Raw genomic sequence first — 20,649 nt, forward strand, 5'->3', positions numbered from 1 at the left:
TGGGGGTACAACTTTTTCCCAAAAATTTGTCGGTAAAGGTCCACGCATTCATATAGCCCCCATAGAACGCACTTTGGCCTTAATATTCCTCAGAAATGGCTGAACTTTGGTATTAAGTCTTGGTTTGGGGTATAAAACTTTCCCCCAGAAACTTGTCGGTACAGGTCCACGCCTTAGTATAGACTCCATATTTCCAGTATCTCCATATTTCCAGTATTTTTAAGGTTGTGGCCTCAATATTCTAGCGAAATGGCTGACAGTTGGTATTTGGTCTTCATTTGGGGTATTAAACGTTCCATATTAAATTTGTCCGTATAGCTCCACGCCTTAGTATAGCATCCATATATATGAAGGTTGCGGACTCAATATCACAACGAAGTGGCCGAGATTTGGTACTTAGTCTTCGGGGGGTATACAACTTTTTCCCAGAAATTTGCCGGTATAGGTCCACGCCTTCATATAGCCCCCATTGGATGTACTTCCTGATTTTCGGTATTTTGCAGCTAAATGGCTGAAATTTGGTATTTAGTCTTATTTATTTTATTTAGTTATGTCTCACCGAAAGACTGCAGCTCTCTGAAGCGGTGATTGGTAAATTATATGAACCCTTAACAGTCAGCTTTCCTTACTTATTTACTTAGCTGGCCCATTACAGAACATTTGTTCCATAGACCGAACTAAGAAAATATTTCCAATTCCCTCTATTTGTTGCTTCGCACTCTGGAATACCGCGCCTTTTCATCTCATCATCCACTTGTTTGCGCCATCTATTCCTTGGCCTGCCATTTCTGCGTGCACCGCCAAGCGGTCCGTATTTATACGCCTTTTTAGCGGGTTCATCATCGCTCATTCTTATGATATGGCCTAGCTAACGCAATCGCTGCATCTCGATACGTTTAACAATATTGATGTCGTTGTATAGCAGATACACCTCGTGGTTCATGCGACGTCGATATTCACCGTCAACGCAGATTGGTCCGTAGATCTTTCGAAGAATTTTAATCTCAAACATACCATGCACTGCCATGTCTGCTTGCGCAAGTACCCAGGCTTCGGAGCCATACATCAGCACGGCTAGTATCAGTGTTTTGTAGAGCGTTATTTTTGTTTGACGAGATGTGGCTTTGTTTTTAAACTGCTTACTTAAACCAAAGTAGCATCTGTTGGCCAATACAATTCTTTTTTTTTATTTCACAACTGATGTCGTTTGTTTTGTTTACGGAGGTGCCGAGGTAGACGAAGTCTTTTACTACCTCAATATTATAGGAACCAACTTCAACAGTCGGTCCGAGCTCAATGGACGCATTGCGCGTCGACACCATCAACTTGGTTTTCTCACCGTTTACCGCCAGACCCACTTTAGCAGATTCTCTTTCGACCTTCATTAAGTTATCATTTACTTCTTTTACTGATCGGCCCATGATGTCTATATCATCAGCATAAGCAAGTAACACGTGACTATTGGTGTAGATTGTGCCACTTCTTTTGACGTTTGCCTCTCATATAACCTTTTCCAGCAGGATGTTAAAGAGATCACACGAAAGGCTGTCTCTTTGTCTGAAACCTCTTTTGGTACCAAACTTTTCGGAAAGGTTCTTTCCTATTTTAACTGAGGACCTCGTGTCAGTTAAAGTTATTTTACAAATCCGGATGAGCTTTGCAGGGATACCAAATTCAGACATGGCTTGGAATATCTTTGAACGCAGCGGGCTGTCGAAGGCTGCTTTATAATCGACAAAAAGGTGGTAGGTGCCGATCTGCATCTCTTGGGTCTTCTCCAGGATTTGCCGCAGGGTAAATATCTGGTCAATGGTGGACTTGCCAGGTCTAAAGCCGCATTGGTATGGTCCAATTATCTCGTTGGCCATAGACTTTAGTCGTTCGCACAATATCCCTGACACGATCTTGTAGGCAATATAGTTAGAGCATACAGTCTTATCTCCCTTCTTGTGGACGGGGCTCAGGATACTCAGGTTCCAATCGTCGGGTACTCGTTCTTCCTGCCAGATGGTGCAAACTAGCTGATGAATACACCTTATCAGCGTGTCGCCTCCGGTTTTGAACAGCTCGGCTGGTAAGCCATCGGCTCCTGCCGCCTTATTATTCTTTAGCCGGTTTATTGCTGTCCTTACCTCATCTTGGCTGGGCGGTATACATTCAATACCATCTTCTGGGATTGGATCTGTGGTATCTTCGCCGTCTTCACTGCTATCGGATACCAACAGTTTGGAAAAATGTTCTTTCCATATTCTGAACACACTATCTGTATCAGTTACCAAATTACCTTGTTGGTCTCTACAGGAGGATATGCCTGTACCAAAGCCATCAGTTTGATGCTTCACTCTTTGGTAGAATTTTCGGACTTCGTTCTGTCTCCTGTACATCTCTATTTGTTCACACTCCCTCTTTTCCATCTCTCTCTCTTTTTCCTGTGGACAAGACGTTTCTCCTCTCTCCTTTTCTCCCGATACCTCTCTCGTGCGCTACGCGTTGCTACTGATTGTAAAGTAGCCCTATATGCCACATTTTTTTCTTTGGTAGCAGCACGGCACTCCTGGTCATACCATGGATTCTTTGGTGGAGGTCTCTGGTATCCAAGTATGGATTTTGCGGCTGTTTGCATGGAGTGGGCAATACTTTGCCATTGCGCTGATATGTTATCGGGACGAGAAGCGCTTTCATTAAGCAATTGGGTCAGTTGAGTGGAATATGCTGTGGCTATCTGTTGTGTTTGCAGCTTGGCGATGTCCAACTTTCGTGTTGTGTCTGTCCGTGCTTTATTTGCAACGTTAAGACTTTATTTGCTCCTCGGAACGATCGTACACACGCTCGATGAATGTTTTCCATCTGTCACAACGTGATCAATTTGATTTATTGTTCTTTGGTCTGGAGACAGCCAAGTGCCCTTATGAATATCGAGATGCTTAAATCTGGTACTGCTAACTACCATGTTTTTTGCAGCTGCAAAGTCTATCAGCCTCATACCATTGTCAGATGTTTCACTGTGGAGACTGAATTTCCCGACTGTTTGTCCAAAGATATTCTCCTTTCCAATTTTGGCATTAAAATCGCTTAGAACAATTTTAATGTCATGGACAGGACAACGGTCATATGTTTCTTCTAAGCGCTCGTAGAATATATCTTTATATATCAGGTATATAACGCAGGGGACAGGTGGATACAGCCTAAAATGAGATATGTATGTAGGCCACCCTCAATTCGCAAAACATTGTAACCATCGCAAAATTGCAAGGTACAGGTGATGGTGGGGTTTGTTTCCTGGATTGCAGCGACCATTATATATTCTCTGACTCTTTAATTCCACAATTTCTCTGACTTTGTTACGGACACCGTTGCAATTGATTTGCGGGAAGGATGTATTTTCGCTGGTCGCTGTGGTGTTAAATGCTGCATATGTTGTAGTTGGGGAGACTGCGGGCGTGTTTCGGAACAGATTCATGGCTCCATCCCAGTACGAACCAAAAGAGCTCGGGTCAGGCATTCATGGATATATAGCCGCTCCTTTGTCGAAGGTCGGACTAGAGAGGTTTAATTAGGTGTTCCACAATCGACCTCTCCAATACTGCAATTTTATAAATTTACTCTAGTGGGGACGTCGATTGTGGAACGTCTAATTAAACGCAATTTTGTTTACGAAACCTCTCTAGTCTGACCATTGACTTTGTAAATGTACCTTCCAAGGTAAGACGAGGTATATGTACGTTTGAGATGAAGGAGGGAGTCATGTGTCCACTTGATATAAAATAGTTACCATGATAAATCATGGATCTTGATTAAGGCTACACTTTGGTATCTACATACATATGTATGTAGTATCCATAATCATTTCCACAAATTCAAATGTTGAATTTTCGTCATTTGAAAATCCAATTACGCAATAATAACTTGTTTGTTTAACTAAAATGCATTAACATCATCTATCAGGTTCAGTGCTAAGCCTGTTTTATAGAATATTTAATGCATCTCATTTGCATTTCGTGCTTGTAGGAATATTTACATACATATGAATGCATCTACTTACAATGTTCCAAAGACTGGTGAACTCTAAACGAGTAAATTATGCAGATCGCGCCAAGTCTTTTTTCAGAGCATACTGCATAATGATGACGATAATAGTATTTCAGACGCTCACATGACATTAGTTTGCCGGTCGCCGGTTATGTTTTGCCGGCAAAGAAAAGAAAAAACCACTGAAGAAACAAAATTTGAAGACTTCGTGACATTTGTTTCCGTTTACACACGTACACGAACAAACCTACATACGTTTGCACTTAACGGTCAGCCGTGGTGTCTTCTTTTTTTGGTTAGGCAGTTCTTGTTGCTCTTCTGAAATCTCCCTCCCTTTGGCTATGTTATTCATCATCATGTTGTGGTCGTTAGCCCTTAATCAAGTTGTGAGCAGAGCCAGAAAAAAAAAAAATATGAACAAAGTAGTACCTTCATACAATTCCCATACATGCAACTGAACACGGTTACAGAAGTAGGCAAGGCAGACAGACAGACAGTTCACTTCTTATCCCGGCTAAAAATAACTGACGTTTTAAGAATATACAAACAATCACCCACATATACACAGACACACCGACACTGACTCACATACATACTATACTCACGCAATAAACATGGTTAAGTATAGTTAAGTGATAAACAATATAAGCAAAATAAAGTAAAATAAAATAATGAAGTCAAAAACATAAAGAATGAAAATGAAAACAATCAACGAACGAAACCCACAAAGTGTAGAACAATGAGCGAATCTACTAAAAGGTTAAGGAAGACGTGAGAACAAACAGAATTCTCATAATAAATTCAGAGAGTTTCCGCTTTTTTTCGGCTTATTAGCGAAATGAACTATAACCGGTGTTGTCAATTTGGCGTTTTTGATTTTGTACATTGTCGGGTGTCTTATTTGGTGGACTATTAATAAACAAGTAAAATAGTATCAGTCGACTTTGTCGACAGAGATAGATATACCCTCAGCCTGTGTGAACTGAAACTTTCATATATATTGATAGTATGGACTTGCCGACTAACAAGTAAAAAGTATCAGTCGGCTTTGCCGACAGAGATATACCCTCAGCCCATGTGAATTGGGGTACTTGATGGAATGGACCGACATTGTCCATGATGAAAGTGGATCTTATTTTGGGAGTCATATCTATTCGATAGATATCGGGCCTACTAGTCATTTCAGTGGGTCATCGTATAACTTTTGGAATAGTATACCAGGAAGCATGGACTTGTCCACGGAAAACATAACATCGCTGTAAACGGGACCATATCGAACAGCATCGGTATGCATTTTAGAAGTTTAACTAAATTTGGACAAAATGTTTTGAGATCCAAAGTTTGGACTATACCTTACCATTTCAGTGACATTTTTAAATATTGGGGGAAGTACCGGAAGCTGTAGACCGGTATTCCCCATCTTCGAACTGCAACTGAGGTTTGGTCAAAATATGACGAAGTCCAAATTTTGGACCAAATCGGTTGATCAGTTCGAGAGTTATCGTGCGCTCCAGCCACTACATATGGTGCCATAGGGGGTTTTTACACCTTTCAGGCTGTTCAACAAAAACTAAAGCGATTAGGAAGCAGGTCTTAAAGTGAACTTATCTGAATATGGACAAATAAAGTCCATATTCGACCCTGATCTATATCTGTAAGATATATGTGGATGTATAAAGTATGGACCAAATTGGTCACTCTTATCAAGAGTTATTGTGCGCACAATTTTTCCGAACATTTTTGAACTTTTGTGGGGGAGGTACCTGAAGGAGTAGACCTATATGGCTTATCTTCGATCTTAAACTATGTTTGGACAAAAAATTATGAAGGCCAAATTTTGCATCGAATCGGCAGATCCGGTCGAGATTTATCTTGCGCTGTAACCACAACACACTGTTGTTGTGAATCGATTGATCCTGTCAGGCAGAACCACCTAATGCGGGGTACACACGATCAGTTTTGACTGTCGATTTTTCAGAATTATCGATAACTGTCCAACCGTCCAGCAACCACAAAATATTTTGTGGTTGCCTGATGACTGACAAAAATGAACGGCCACACTGGCAAGCAACCGATTATTTGAGCAAAATTGGCAGTCAAAACTGATCGTGTGTTCCCCGCTTTATCTAGTAAGTAAGGCCTCTACAGAAAAAAAAGATTTCCATTAATCCATATTTGTTGCGTTACTTTTCAATTTAGTATTGGCCAGTACTGCGTGTATCGCCATGAGGACTGTATTTATTTGCTATTTTAGCGGTTCATCATCACTCATTCTTATGACATGGCCTATCCCAAGCATCGTTGCTCCGTTGCTATTTTGAATAAATTTTCTTTCAAACACACCAGAGCAATGGCTTATTTTTAAACAAGTACTCAGGCTTCGCTACCATACATTAGCACGGGTATTATCAGTGTTTTGTAAAATGTTATTTTTGTTTGACGAGATATGGCTTTGTTTTTACACTGCTTACTCTTAAGCCAATCTAATATCTGTTAGCCAGTACTATTCTTCTTCTTATTTCGCAACTGGAGTGCTTTGTTGTGTTTTTGGCGTCGCCGAGATGGACGAAGTCTTTAACTATGTACCTCAAAATTATATGGACCGACTTCCACAGTCGATCAGCTTGGTCTTGTCGCCGTTTAATGCCAGACTCACTTGAGCAGATTCTCCTTCGACCTTCTTAAAGGTATCAGTTACTTCCTTTATTAATCGTCCCCTGATGTCAATGTCAGCAGCATAACCAAGTAACATCTGTACCTGTAGATTGTATAATTTCTTTTGTCCTTTGCATCTCGTATAACATTTTCCAGCGGGATGTTGAAAGACTGTCTCTTTGTCTTAAAACGCTTTTGGTACTAAATTGTTCGTAAAGGTTCTTTCCTATTTGAACTGAGAACCGGGTACCAGTTAATTTCGTCTAACAAAGTCGAATGAGCTTTGCGGGGATAACAAATTCAGACATGACTTGGAATACCTTTGAGCTGTCGACTTCTGCTTTAAAATCGACAAAAAGATGGTAAGTGTCGATCTGCATCTCTTGAGTCTTTTCCAGGATTTACCGCAGGGCAAATATTTGGTCAATGGTAGATTGGCCTGGTCTAAAGCCTCATTGGTATGGCCCAATTATTTAATTGACCATAGGCTTTACTATATACACTGTATCCCAGACCCTAGCTTATTTTTAAAAGGTTGCAGACTTTTGCCGCTGTACCTAGTTAGAGCACACGGTCTTATCTTCTTTCTTGTAGACGGGGCACAGGATGATCCTGAACATCCAATCGCCGGGCACGTGTTATTCCTTCCAGATGGTGGTAACCATCAGACATATACCCTACATCAACCGGTCGCTCCTGTTTTGAACAGCTCGGCTCCTGCGGCCTTATTATTCTTCTGCCGGTTTATTGCTGTCTTTACGTCGTTTTGCCCGGACGGTGAACCCTCAATACCATCTTCTGGGATTGGATTTGCGTCGTCGCCTTTGTTAGTTTTGGATACCACCTTTTTGGAAAAATCATATTGCTCTTCTCTGCTACGTTTTTCTTCGTTGCTACTGATTGTAGAGTAGCTCTATACCCCTCATTCTTCTCTTCGACACTCCTGGTTATATTATGGATTTTTTGGTTGCTGTAGTAGCAACACAAATATGTTTGTTAGTGTATTATTTCAGTTATCAGGTTCTGATTCCTCTGTATCCAGACTCAAAAATTCTGAAACTTGGACTGGATGCGTCCATTAAGGAGCAGGATACAGGTGAGTGGGGTCAGGTGGGGAGCTAAACAAATGCAGCGTGTCGTGTGGTCCCAATCCACATGTGTAGGGTATTGTGGCATCAATCCGGGCCGAATTGATCATCCCTTAACTGGGCTTAAATCACTCGTGATGGCATTGGCATTCTTCCGCTGCGATGGACCTCTCTCTTTAGATCAGGGGTGCTCAGAATAGTTCGTGTATTAGGAGTGGTAAGACACTCTCCCCATTACTAAGCAATGGCAAATGAGAAATAAAGAGGGAATACGTGTGGTTTGTTTTTACGCTACCGTAAGGAAGTGATCACCAATGCTATAGATCATGAAGATCTCTGCTGACGTGCCTGGGTGGGGGAGGCCTATCCATTAAATCGTGGCAGGAATGCTCACTGCGATAACACCAAAACAGGTACTGCATTGACAATATCCTCTTGTATTGATGCATCGGTAAAAAAAATATTAAGATGGCCTAGTGGTGTCATGAGGAGGCATTCTGTTGCAGTTTTCAGGGTTGCAATCTGGCAGGTTTGAGTATTCCAACACCGCGTAGCGCTAACATTTGCATACCACGCTGGCGCCGTAAAGCTTACCACCGTCAAGCCTATTGCTTTGTAGGTGATATAAGCTTTCTTTGTTAGCAGCCCAAATGCCTCCGTCCAAGTGGTGAACAGTGTGGCAGTGGATTTAGCGGCAGATATTTTCATATTCCTCAGATGAAAGAACTGCATAAGGTCAGCTATGTAGACATTTAACCTATCGATAGAACCAGAAGCCAAGATAAGAAAATCTGGAGGGTGTGGAATTTCAGAAAAGGAGAGGTTAAACAGTTCCGGAGATATTACCCCGCCTTGAGGAACTCTCTGTTTTACTTTACGGTTTTTGGATGAAGTTGCGTTTCTTGGTGGAGGAAATGGGCCATACTTTGCCATTGTACTGATATGTTATTGCAACAAGGAGTGCTTTCAATAAGCAATTGTATCAGTTGAGTGGAAAATGCTGTGGCCATCTGTGGCGATTGCCGCATTCCTGATTAGTCTGATTATGGAAAATTAAGCTTTTATTCGAATTTTACTAGGTTTTTCATCCACCGAGGTGAAACAGGAGACCAGATATTTTAACATCCGACTAACTTCAAATTCGCAACCAAACTTAACTTTAAGTGTTGTTGTGACGTGTTTCCTGATTGCATCGTATTTTCTGTTGAACAGTAATATCCGACGTACAGAAAAACAACATGAGACCAAACATAATGAAACATAATCCAAGTTGACCGAACTCGCTGTTTAGTTTCGTTTTGTTTACATTCGTCAGTGCGACAAAACGAACATGAAAATTTCTCAACTTCACAACAACTCATAAAAAACGAAAACGTACAATACACACCGCAAACGTTTGGCGGTTTCGTCTCGTTTGTTTGCGTTCATTGGTAAAAGGCGATCAGGTCTTTAATAATTCAGTCGGCAATAAAACCCCGTCTTTGAAAATTGTATTTTCGAGGTTGGAGATCTTCAATCAGCTGCTCATGGAATTGTAATTGGGCCGAATTTTTGGCACCGATCAGCATTAGTTTTATTTTCTTTTCTTCTTTTTTATATTCTTCGCAGTAGTAGGAGAAACAGATTGGGAGACAAGGCACAACCTTTTTTCACCCCTGAGTAAAGTTCGAAGTACTGGCTTTCTTCGCCTGTAAAACGCACTCTGGATTTTGCATCTGTTTATATTTTGCGAATAAGGTTTATAATTTTAAATGGGATTCCCTTCATTCCCTGCATTCCTAGTCAAAGACTCTGACTACCGTGTCGAAGGCTCGCTCAAAATCCACAAATATGAGGTATAAAGCTTTGGGCTTTTTACCGAGTTAACCTTAAATGTGTTTCAGACACTTTGGAGTCGATTGAGCAATGTCCGTCCGTCTGTCTGTCTGTCTGGCTGGCTGGCTGGAGCGCACGATAACTCTCGAACGAATGAACCGATTCTGCTCAAATTTTGGCTTTCGTAACATTTTGCCCAAACTTAGTTTAAGTTCTGGGATGTGCTATATCGGTCCACTCCTTCTGGCACCTCCCCCACAAAAGTTCGAAAATGTTCGGAAAATTTGTGCGCACGATAACTCTTGAAGGGAGTAACCGATTTGGTGCATACTTTGCCCATCGTGAAACGTGTACCAGACTTAGGTAAGGTTTCAATATGGATTCAATCGGTCCACTGCTTCGGGTACCTCCCACACAGAATTTCGTAAAAGTTTAGTTTAGGGCCATCTCTCGAATCGCTTTGATTTTTGTTGTAGCAACTTGTATTCACTGCCCCCATACGACTGTATAAGTTTCATCAGGGGCAAGTCCATACATCCTGAGAAAATAGCCTGAAAGTTGCAAAAAACCCCTGTGACACCGTGTGAGGTGGTTGGAGCGCAAGATAACTCTCAAACGGATCTGCCAATTCGGTCCAAAATTTGGCCTTCGTAATATTTTGTACAAACATAGTTTAAGTTCGAAGATAAACCATGTCGATCCACTCCTTCAGGTACCTCCCTCACAAAAATTCAAAAATCTTGGGAAAAAGTATGCGCACGATAACTCTTGAAGGGAGTGACTGATGTAATCCATTCTCTGCACATCCTAATATATCTACCAGATATAGATCAGGTTCGAATATGGACTATATTTGTGCACTCCTTTGGGTACCTCCCACACAAAATTTCGGATAAGTTCACTTTAAGGCCTGCTCTCGAATCACTTTGATTTTTGTTGAAGCGATTTGCATTCGCTATCTCCATTACGACGGTAAAAGTTTTTTCAGCAGCAGGTCCATATTTCTTGGGAAAACATCCCGAAAGGTGTAAAAAGCTCTATGTCACCATATGTGGCTCTCGAACTGTTCTACCGATTTGGTGCAACATTTGGTCTTCGTCATATTTTATCCCAACTTAGTTTCATGGGGCAATACCGGTCCCCAACTTCCGGTACTTCTCCCCAATAAAAAATGTCACTAAATTGTTAGGACGATATCACTTGAATGGTGTAACCAATTTGGTCCAACTTTGGATTTCCTAATATTTTGTCAAAATTTAGTTTAACTTCTAAAATGGCCCATATCGGTCCTTTCTAAGGGTATCTCCCCCACAAAAGTTCAACATTTGTGTTAATTCCTAATCCACATTTTTGTCGGCAAGTCCAAATGTTGAAAAAGGGCCACAAAATTCTGAAGAGACGCTAAATACATTCTGTCCGTAGATGAAAGTTTCAATTCACATTGGCTGAGGGTATACCTCTGTAGGCAAAGCCGATTGACACTTGTTTTAAATTGGATTCCCTTGCAGATCAGCGCATTCCTTGTCAAAGGCTATGACTACCGTGTCAAGGCTCGCTCAAAATCCACAAATAGAAGGTATAAAGCTTTGGTTACATTGGAGCTTTTTACCGGGTTAATCTTCTTATATTATTATACACACAATATTATGATTGCTCCGAGATTGCGCCTACGAAATCCATCTGTTGGCACCGAAGCGTATCGTCAAATTATATATTGTCGATTTGATTTACATAATATGACTTTGCAGAATATTTTTAGACGGAATTTTGACCAAAAGGGCCGTAATCATCCGGAGAAGTTTCTGACGTCCAGACATCATTCATGCAAAGCCGGTTATGTTGCCGATTCAATTTCAGGAATGCCGGTGCAATGGGATCTGATTTGCTAAATCGCAAAGTGAGTTTTCGATTCAGCTAAGTTGTTCACGTTGGATCCCGAAAAAGCTTGGTGAAATGGACATATCACCGTAAGAGTAGTTATTCTGAGGTAAGAATTGTACCATATTTAAGTTTTATGGGTTGCATTCATTACTACATCAATTTAGAGTTCCAATCGAGCTGATCCAAATTCGTTTGTCGTGTCTGCACATTCGCTTAACCGGCTCATTTTACTTATTAATTTTTCTTTGCTGAACTATTTGATCATCACTGATCGATCGATCAAACCCGACGGCTTTTTATTTTCTTGTATCTACGAGTATAACTAAATGAACGTATTGACAACACTGTTGAACATCTTTTAAGACAGTCGCAAGAAAGTAAGTTTGCATTTTAAAAATTTTTCACTCTTTGCCAACAACAACATCGCTTATCTCTTGACTCGCACTTCTAGCTACAACAACAAATAAGTATCTTGCGACAGATCTGAGATCTCTTGTTTGAGAAGGTATCTCTCTTCTCTAGAAAAATGGCTAACAAAACAAACGGAACAGAGCAGGTAGTTACTTGCGTTTAACGTTCAGTTTGCATGATTGACTGGAAATGCGCTGCTGGTTGTTGGGTCGGTCGATGGTTTGATGGCTGTTTCACAGGTGATGTTGGTGGGAATTATTTAACTTGTTTTCAGTTTTGTTTTGAAACGGTTCGAATGCATGTTGATATGACGAATACGGTCGAGCGCGCTTAAAAATATTCATTTGTTGTGTTTGCATGTTTTTTTTTGTGGTAGTTGAAGTCTGAGAAGATGAATTCAGAATTTTAAAACTTGTAGTTAACGTCCGTTCGTTTAAACGGCCCGTCCGGTTCGCCCGCCCTCTAACCATCCCGTCGTGTACGTTGTGCATTTGAATAGAATAAATATTAATGTTTGGCGATAATGACGACGATATTTTCCAGGAATACGCAAAATAACCTTCTAATGGCTAAAATGTTTTATACGTGAGTGTGAGAGTGTGTTTGTGCTCTATCAGTGTGTTTATGTGTGTGCGTACGTGCGTATTTTTTGTGTAATTACGCCCCAATATTTGTCAAACGCATTTGAATAAATTTCGTTACAATGTTCTAATGAAATGGAAAAAAAGAGGAAATTGAATAAAAAAAGTAAATTGTATTTAAAGTATTGTTTTTAAATCTGAATTACGTGTGCATCAGTAGATTCGACAAAAATAACAAAATCAATGGAAAAAAATCAAAACAATTAAGTGCCAGTTAAATATTGAGTTCAAAAGCAATTAACAAATAATAAAACATTGTGGCGTCTCTGATCTGAGGTTTTAAAAGGGATTTACGTATTGTCTTTTTAAATTGGATACCTATTTTTGTCGTTGGTAAGTTTTTTTGTGATTGTGGAAATTTTAATTGTCAGAGAAGAAAGTATTATTAGTTGAAAGCAGAAATGTTGATATGAGCTGTCATGTTTTTTGTATTGCAACACATTGCAAATTGTTCCAGAACCTGCAAGAATCTACTACTTTTTACTTTGATAACATTTGTTTCCTTATGTTATCGAAAATATATTAAATATTAGTAGATTCATGCAGTACTGGAACAGACCAATAATTTTGTATGGGATATCTTTGTAAAGACTGTGCAATAGGGCTACCCAAAAAAACAATTTTCTTGGAATTCCTGCCCCCTATGTTTTCCATTTGACCCAAAAACCTTATACGAGTATAAGAACATTTTAACTCGTGCCACCCGAGCGATCTTTGTTTGCACAGTAATTTGCACGGCACCAAAGGTGAATTTTCAATTTTCAAAATTCTTTAAAGGTCGCAATTATAGTCCAATCGATGAAAAAACTTTGCCAGTTCTTTGGTATTTCTAAAAAACGAATCCTACAAAAATTTATGACGATCGGTTAACGCTTACCCGTGCCCCTGACCGATCTTTATTTCCATAGTACTTTGAATGGCGCCCAAAAGGAAACATTTTCAGAAAAACGGCTCTACGGGACATAATTTCCAATCGATAAAAAAATTTAACAGGTCATTGTTGTGGGTAAAAAACGAATCCTACACAATTTTATGAAAATCGGCTCAGAGATTCTAAGGACAGATCGTATGTATTTAGGGTCTTTTCAGAATTTTGTGGCACTTTTTGGACATTTAAACTTACCAACAAAAATGTGGATTAGGATTAAAGTTGAAAAGTTTTGCGGAGGAGAGAATGGACCGACAAAGTGAATTACGGAAGTGGATCTTATTTTGAGAGTCATATCTTTTCGATAGATATCGCGCCCACTAGTCATTTCAGTGGGTTATCGTACACCTGTTGGACCAGCATGCCAGGAAGCATGGACTTGTCCACGAAAAACATAATACGACTGTAAACAGGACCACAAAGAACATCATCAGTATACATTTCCAAAGGATCTCCGAACAGACCCTGGACACAAATGTTGAACTTTTTTGGTGGAGGTATCCTAAGGAGAGGACCGATATGGACCATTTTAGAAGTTAAACTAAGTTTGGACAAGATATGACGAAGGCCAAATTTTGGACCAATTCGGTCTATCAGTTCGAGAGTTATTGTGATCTCCAACAACACCACATGGTGCCATAGGGGGTTTTTTACAACTTTCGGGATGTTTTCCCAAGAAGTATGGACTTGCCACTGAAAAAACTTTTACCGTTGTAATTGAGACGGCGATTGCAAGTTGCTTCAACAGAAATCAAAGTTAGTCAAGAGCAGGTCTTAAAGTGAACTTATCCGAAATTTTGTGTGGGAGGTACCCGAAGGAATGGGCAAATATAGTCCATATTCAAACCTGATCTATATCTGGTAGATATATTAGGATGGGTAAAGTATGGACCATATCGGTCCGTCCCTTCAAGAGGTATCGTGTGCACAATTTTTCCGAACATTTTTGAACTTTTGTGGGGGAGGTACCTGAAGGATTGAACCGATATGGCTTATCTTCGAACTTAAACTAAGTTTGGACAAAATATTATGAAGGCCAAATTTTGGATCGAATCGGCAGATCCGTTCGAGAGTTATCTTGCGGTCCAACCACTACACAAGGTGTCATAGGGGCTTTTTACACCTTTCCGGCCATTTTCTCAGGAAGTATGAACTTGCCGCTGATGAAACTTGTACCGTCGTATGGGGGGAAGTGAGTACAAGTTGTTGCAACAAAAATTAAAGCGATTCGAGAGCAGGTCCTAAACTGAACTTATCCGAAATTTTGTGTGCGATGTACCCGAAGGAGTGGGCCGATTGAGTCCATATTGGAACCTCACCTAAGTTTGGTAGAAATTTCACGATGTGCAAAGTATGGACCAAATCGGTTACTCCCTTCAAGAGTTATCATGCCCACAAATTTTCCGAACATTTTGGAACTTTTGTGGGGGCGGTACCGGAAGGAGTGGACCGATATGGGTCATCTTCGAACTTAAACTAAGTTTGGACAAAATATTGCGAAAGCCAAAAATTAAACCGAATCGGTTCATCCGTTCGATAGTTACCAGCCAAACAGACAGACAGACGGACGGACATTGCCAAATCAACTCCAAATTGTCTGAAACACATTTCGTGCAAACATACTTGGGGTCTAAAACCATTATTTCGATGAGGCACATTTTGCCCGTATGAAAATGTATATACCCTTTCTAGCCTAAAGGCTGAGGGTATAATTAGGGGTAGGAATTTCAATCAAAAATTGAAGGGGTTAATGTTGACCGATCGTCATAAACATAATTTCACATATGGATAGAGTTTTACATCGGGAATTCCAGAGACGGGATTTTTTTTAAAATGGTGGCTTTTCTAAAATGTGGACCAGTACTGACAAATTACTGGTAGAAAGTGTTTTAGGCCTGAGGGAGATTAAATACCAAACTTCATCAATTTCGGTGCGATAATGACTAGAACCTTTAAAATACCGAAAATCGAGGGTATCGTTCGATTTTGATAGCTATTTCTGATACTGGAGAGGACTAAGGCCTCAAGGGTCTTTGCTTACTTACTTACTTAGCTGGCCCATTACAGAACATTTGTTCCATAGACCGAACTAAGAAAAGATCTCCAAGTCTCTCTATTTGTTGCTTCGCACTCTCGAATACCGCGCCTTTTCATCTCATCATCCACTTGTTTGCGCCATCTATTCCGTGGCTTGCCAATTCTGCGTGCACCGCCAAGCGGTCCGTATTTATACGCCTTTTTAGCGGGTTCATCATCGATCATTCTTATGATATGGCCTAGCCAACGCAATCGCGGCATCTCGATACGTTTAACTATATTCATGTCTTTGTATAGCTTATATAGCTCGTGGTTCATACGACGTCGATATTCACCGTCAACGCAAATCGGCCCGTAGATCTTTCGAAGAATTTTCCTTTCAAACACACCAAGCACTGCCATGTCTGCTTGCGCAAGTACCCAGGCTTCGGAGCCATACATCAGCACGGGTAGTATCAGTGTTTTGTAGAGCGTTATTTTTGTTTGACGAGATGTGGCTTTGTTTTTAAACTGCTTACTTAAACCAAAGTAGCAGTTGTTGGCCAATACAATTCTTCTTTTTATTTCACAACTGATGTCGTTTGTTGTGTTTACGGAGGTGCCGAGGTAGACGAAGTCTTTTACTACCTCAATATTATAGGAACCAACTTCTACAGTCGGTCCGAGCTCAATGGACGCGTCGACACCGTCAACTTGGTCTTCTCACCGTTTACCGCCAGACCCACTTTAGCAGATTCTCCTTCGACCCATGATATCTATGTCATCAGCATAAGCAAGTAACATGTGACTATTGGTGTAGATTGTGCCACTTCTTTTGACGTTTGCCAGCAGGATGTTGAAGAGATCACAGGAAAGGCTGTCTCCCTGTCTGAAACCTCTTTTGGTACCAAACTCTTTGGAGAGGTTCTTTCCTATTTTGACTGAGGACCTCGTGTCAGTTAAAGTCATTTTACAAAGCCAGATGAGCTTTGCGGGGATACCAAATTCAGACATGGCTTGGAATACCTTTGAACGCAGCGGGGTGTCGAAAGCTGCTTTATAATCGACAAAAAGGTGGTAGGTGTCGATCTGCATCTCTTGGATCTTCTTCAGGATTTGCCGCAGGGTAAATATCTGGTCAATGGTAGACTTGCCAGGTCTAAAGCCGCATTGGTATGGTCCAATTATCTCGTTGACCATAGGCTTTAGTCGTTCGCACAATATACCTGACACGATCTTGCAGGCAATAGGGAGTAGACTTATGTCCCTATAGTTAGAGCATACTGTCTTATCTCCCTTCTTGTGGACGGGGCACAGGATACTCAGGTTCCAATCGGGTCGGTCGGGTACTCGTTCTTCCTGCCAGAAGGTGCTAACTAGCTGATGAATTCACCTTATCAGCGTGTCGCCTCCGGTTTTGAACAGCTCGGCAGGTAAGCCATCGGCTCCTGCTGCCTTATTATGCCTTATTATTCAGCCGATTTATTGCTGTCTTTACCTCATCTTAGCTGGGCGGTATACATTCAATACCATCTTCTGGGATTGGGACTGTGGTATCTTCGTCGTCTTCGCTGCTATTGGATACCAACAGTTTTGAAAAATGTTCTTTCCATATCCTGAGTACACTATCTTTATCAGTTACCAAATTACCATGCTGGTCTCTACAGGAGGATGTGCCTGTACCAAAGCCATCAGTTTGATGCTTGACTCTTTGGTAGAATTTTCGGACTTCATTCTGGCTCCTGTACATCTCGATTTTTTACACTCCCGCTTTTCCATCTCTCTCTTTTTCCTGCGGAAAAGACGTTTCTCCTCTCTCCTTTTCTCCTTGTATCTCTCTCGTGCGCTACCCGTTGCTACGGATTGTAAAGTAGCCCTATATGCCGCATTTTTCTCTTCGGTGGCAGCACGACACTCCTGATCATACCATGGATTCCTTGGTGGAGTTCTCTGGTATCCAAGTATGGATTTTGCGGCTGTTTGCATGGAGTGGGCAATGTTTTGCCATTTTCCTCATATATTATCGGGATGAGGAGTGCTTTGATTACAATTGGGCTAGTTGAGTGGAATATGCTGTGGCTATCTGTTGTGATTGCAGCTTACCAATGTCTAACTTTCGTGTTGTGTCTGTTCGTACTTTGTTTGCTACGTTTAAACGGGTGCGTACCTTTGCTGCAACAAGGTAGTGGTCCGAATGATGATTAAATGATTAAATCTGGTACTGCTATCTACCATGTTTTTTGCAGCTGCAAAGTCTATCAGCCTCATACCATTGTCAGATGTTTCACTGTGGAGACGGAATTTCCCGACTGTTGGGCCTTTCCAATTTTGGCATTAAAATCGCCTAGAATGATTTTAATGTCATGGGCAGGGCAACGGTCATATGTTTCTTCTAAGCGCTCGTAAAATATATCTTTGGTCTGTTAGTCCTTTACTTCAGTGGGCGCATGAGCGCAAATAAAGCTGATGTTGAAGAATTTAGCTTTTATTTGAATTGCAGCAAGTCTTTCATTCACTAGGGTGAAGCTTGATACCAGATGTTTTAGCCTCCGACTAACTACGAATCCGCAACCAAACTCATGCTTTACGTCATGGCAGCTATAGTACAGTGCGTCACCTTTAGGTGTTGTTGTGACGCCTTTCCCAAACCATCGTATTTCCTGTATGGCAGGAAAATCGGCCTTGTACTTTTCAAGTACGTCTGTCAATGCGAAGACTGCACCTTCTCTATAAAGAGTGCGAACATTCCAGGTGCAGATTCGCAGATCATGGTCCTTAAAACGTATGCAGGGTTCGTCAACTTTAGAGGGGTTTGTTTTACTTTTCTTTCGTTTTTTCATAGTAGGCTGTTTTTTCTAGGGGAGGGTTACTAACCCGACGCCCAAACCCAAGTTTTTACCGTTCTTATGGGTGAAAGCACGGCACATGTTACCTCACTACCTTTAACGGGTGCTAAAGACAGTTCCCCAGGTGACACCACGGGGAGTTCAGTGTCCACTTGAGATGAAAGAGGGTCTTTGCTACAATCATTCGCGTACGTAGTTAACTCAATGCTGTCGGGAATTGCAGAAAAGTAGTTCTCCTCTTTTTTTCGCTCTACGGGGTTTGCACTTTTTATTTCAGAATTTCACGTATGACTGGCGACCACACATATAGTTCCAAGGCCGGAGGTGAGATTCTCGACAAAGTTTTAGTCAGATCCAATGCTACCATCACTGCTTTATGTTGTTGTTGTTGTAACAGTGTTTGTTATTATGTTTGTATGTTCGTTCTTCTGTTCAATCTGGCTCTGGGTCTATCTCCAGTTCCAGGAAAGTGCCTGCTTCGATGGGATGTAACCACAGATCCACTGTTGTTAGATGAGTAGGTTTGGCTGGGCAGTTGAAAAGGTGTTTTGTGTCGTTCGGGACCATGCCACATACTGGGCAGATGTCTTGCTCGGCGTGGTCGATTTCCGTCCAATAAGAATTTAGTCGACTGCAATATTCCGAGCGTAGTTGAGCCAAAACTATTCTGGTTTGTCTTGGCAGCTGACGCTCCTCAACTGCAATAGATGCAATAGATTTCGAGAACTTTATTCACATTATAATTTCTTAAGGCCCTTGCATCTGCATCCGTGTGAATACTATTTAAACCTGCTTGATAGGGGTTCTCTCCTGTATCGTTGGACCTCTCCCAGTAGAGCATGATATCCTTCCTGATCTGCCTGAATGTGTCGGGCCTACCCACCAGATGGTGATTGGCTCACACCGTAACATCCCAGCAGGTACGGCAACGAAAGCATCTCATTGTTTTGCTTTATTGTTGCTGGTCTCAGGGCGGCATTCTGGCAATTTTGAATCTTTTTTCCAATTCGTATCACATAATCTCAGAGACCAGACTGGAGACGCATAGCTTACCACAGACTGACCTATGGTCAACAAGGTTTCTTTATCTGCACTCCAAGTGCTGCCGGCTAGGGACTTGAGGACCTTGTTCCTGCTTTTCAGCTTGTCGCAGATAGCTGTGGCGTGTGCGCACGACGTGAATGTAGTGTCGAATGTGACCCCTAAAATTTTAGGGCAGTTTGTGGTCGGAATTCTGCTACCGTCGAGCACGACATTCAACTCACGTCCAAACTACGCTGTCCACCACAGAGTGGCTGTTGATTTTCTGGCGGAAATCTGCATATTCCTCGAATGGAAAAAGGTGGTGAGATCGGTCAAATAGTTGATCAGTGTCTCACAGATGTCATCAGGATAGGTACCCGACGCCAGGATCGTGCAATCATCCGCATACGTGACGATATCGATGCCGTCTGGAGTGGGCGGAATACAGGAGAGATAGAGGTTAAACAGTTCCGGAGATATCACCCCACCTTGGGGAACTTCCTGTTTCACTCTACGGGGTTTGGACTTCTTGTTCCTGAATTCCACGTACGACTGGCGTCCACACATATAATTGACTATCCTACGTCTCAAGCTTGGCCGGAGAGTTGTCTGCTCAATGTCCTCAAACAGCGTGGAGTGCCTGACTGTATCAAAGGCTTTTGATAAATCAAGCGCCACCATCACTGTTCTATCGCACGGCCGTCTCTGGTTGAGTCCTTGACAAATATATGTGGTAATGGCGTGCAGCGCAGTTGTCGTGCTGTGCTGCTTACGGAATCCATGCTGATGATCGGCAACTTGATAGCTATTTCTGATACTGGGGAGGACAAAGGCCTCAAGGGTCTTTCCTACGGGCGACAAAAGCGAAATCGGCGATTCACTTTTGCTGGCATCCTTGCCGGGCTTCCGTAGTCGGACCACCCTGTCCATTTTCCAGACTTCGGGAACAATGAGGGTGGATAGCGACAAGTTGAGAACTTCAGTGAGATACTCCACTCCCGGCTCGTTCAGCTGCTCCAGCATTACCATGGAGATTTCATCAGGTCCCAACGCTTTGGATGATTTAGAGTTCCTGATGGCATTGGCAACATCATCCATTGTAAATTGTGGTGGTTCATCCTCGGCAGGAAGAGATCTGATGCGACGTAATACTCTTCTCTTCGCCCTGTCACTCTCGGGGTGCTCGACAAACTGTCGATTGAAATAACTTGCACACCTCTTCGGGTCAGTCAACGTAACGTCGTGACTGAGGTCCTATCTTCCCTTCTTCCAGGGTTCGAGAGTGATTTAATCGTTGCCCACAATTCACCTGTACC

The 20,649-nt window shown here is 41.7% G+C and overlaps 1 protein-coding gene across 7 annotated transcripts in view; it reads left to right on the forward strand.

Annotated features, from left to right (window-relative positions):
- Nucleotides 1–20,649, forward strand: part of blot (solute carrier family member bloated tubules) — a 273,169-nt gene that overhangs the window by 46,924 nt on the left and 205,596 nt on the right. For 3 of the 7 annotated variants that reach the window (XM_073986029.1, XM_073986030.1, XM_073986028.1), the window contains exon 1: nucleotides 12,057–12,464. The exons of 2 other annotated variants lie outside the window; for them this stretch is intronic. The gene's annotated coding sequence lies outside the window, so the exon portion shown is untranslated. Of the gene's footprint in view, nucleotides 1–12,017; nucleotides 12,854–20,649 lie in introns of those variants that run through there. 2 more of the 7 variants (XM_073986032.1, XM_073986026.1) reach the window with 2 other exon arrangements.

The sequence above is a fragment of the Musca autumnalis genome, unplaced genomic scaffold, assembly GCF_047663935.1.
Source record: "Musca autumnalis isolate F117 unplaced genomic scaffold, ASM4766393v1 scaffold_4, whole genome shotgun sequence".
In the NCBI taxonomy this organism is placed as follows: domain Eukaryota; kingdom Metazoa; phylum Arthropoda; class Insecta; order Diptera; family Muscidae; genus Musca; species Musca autumnalis.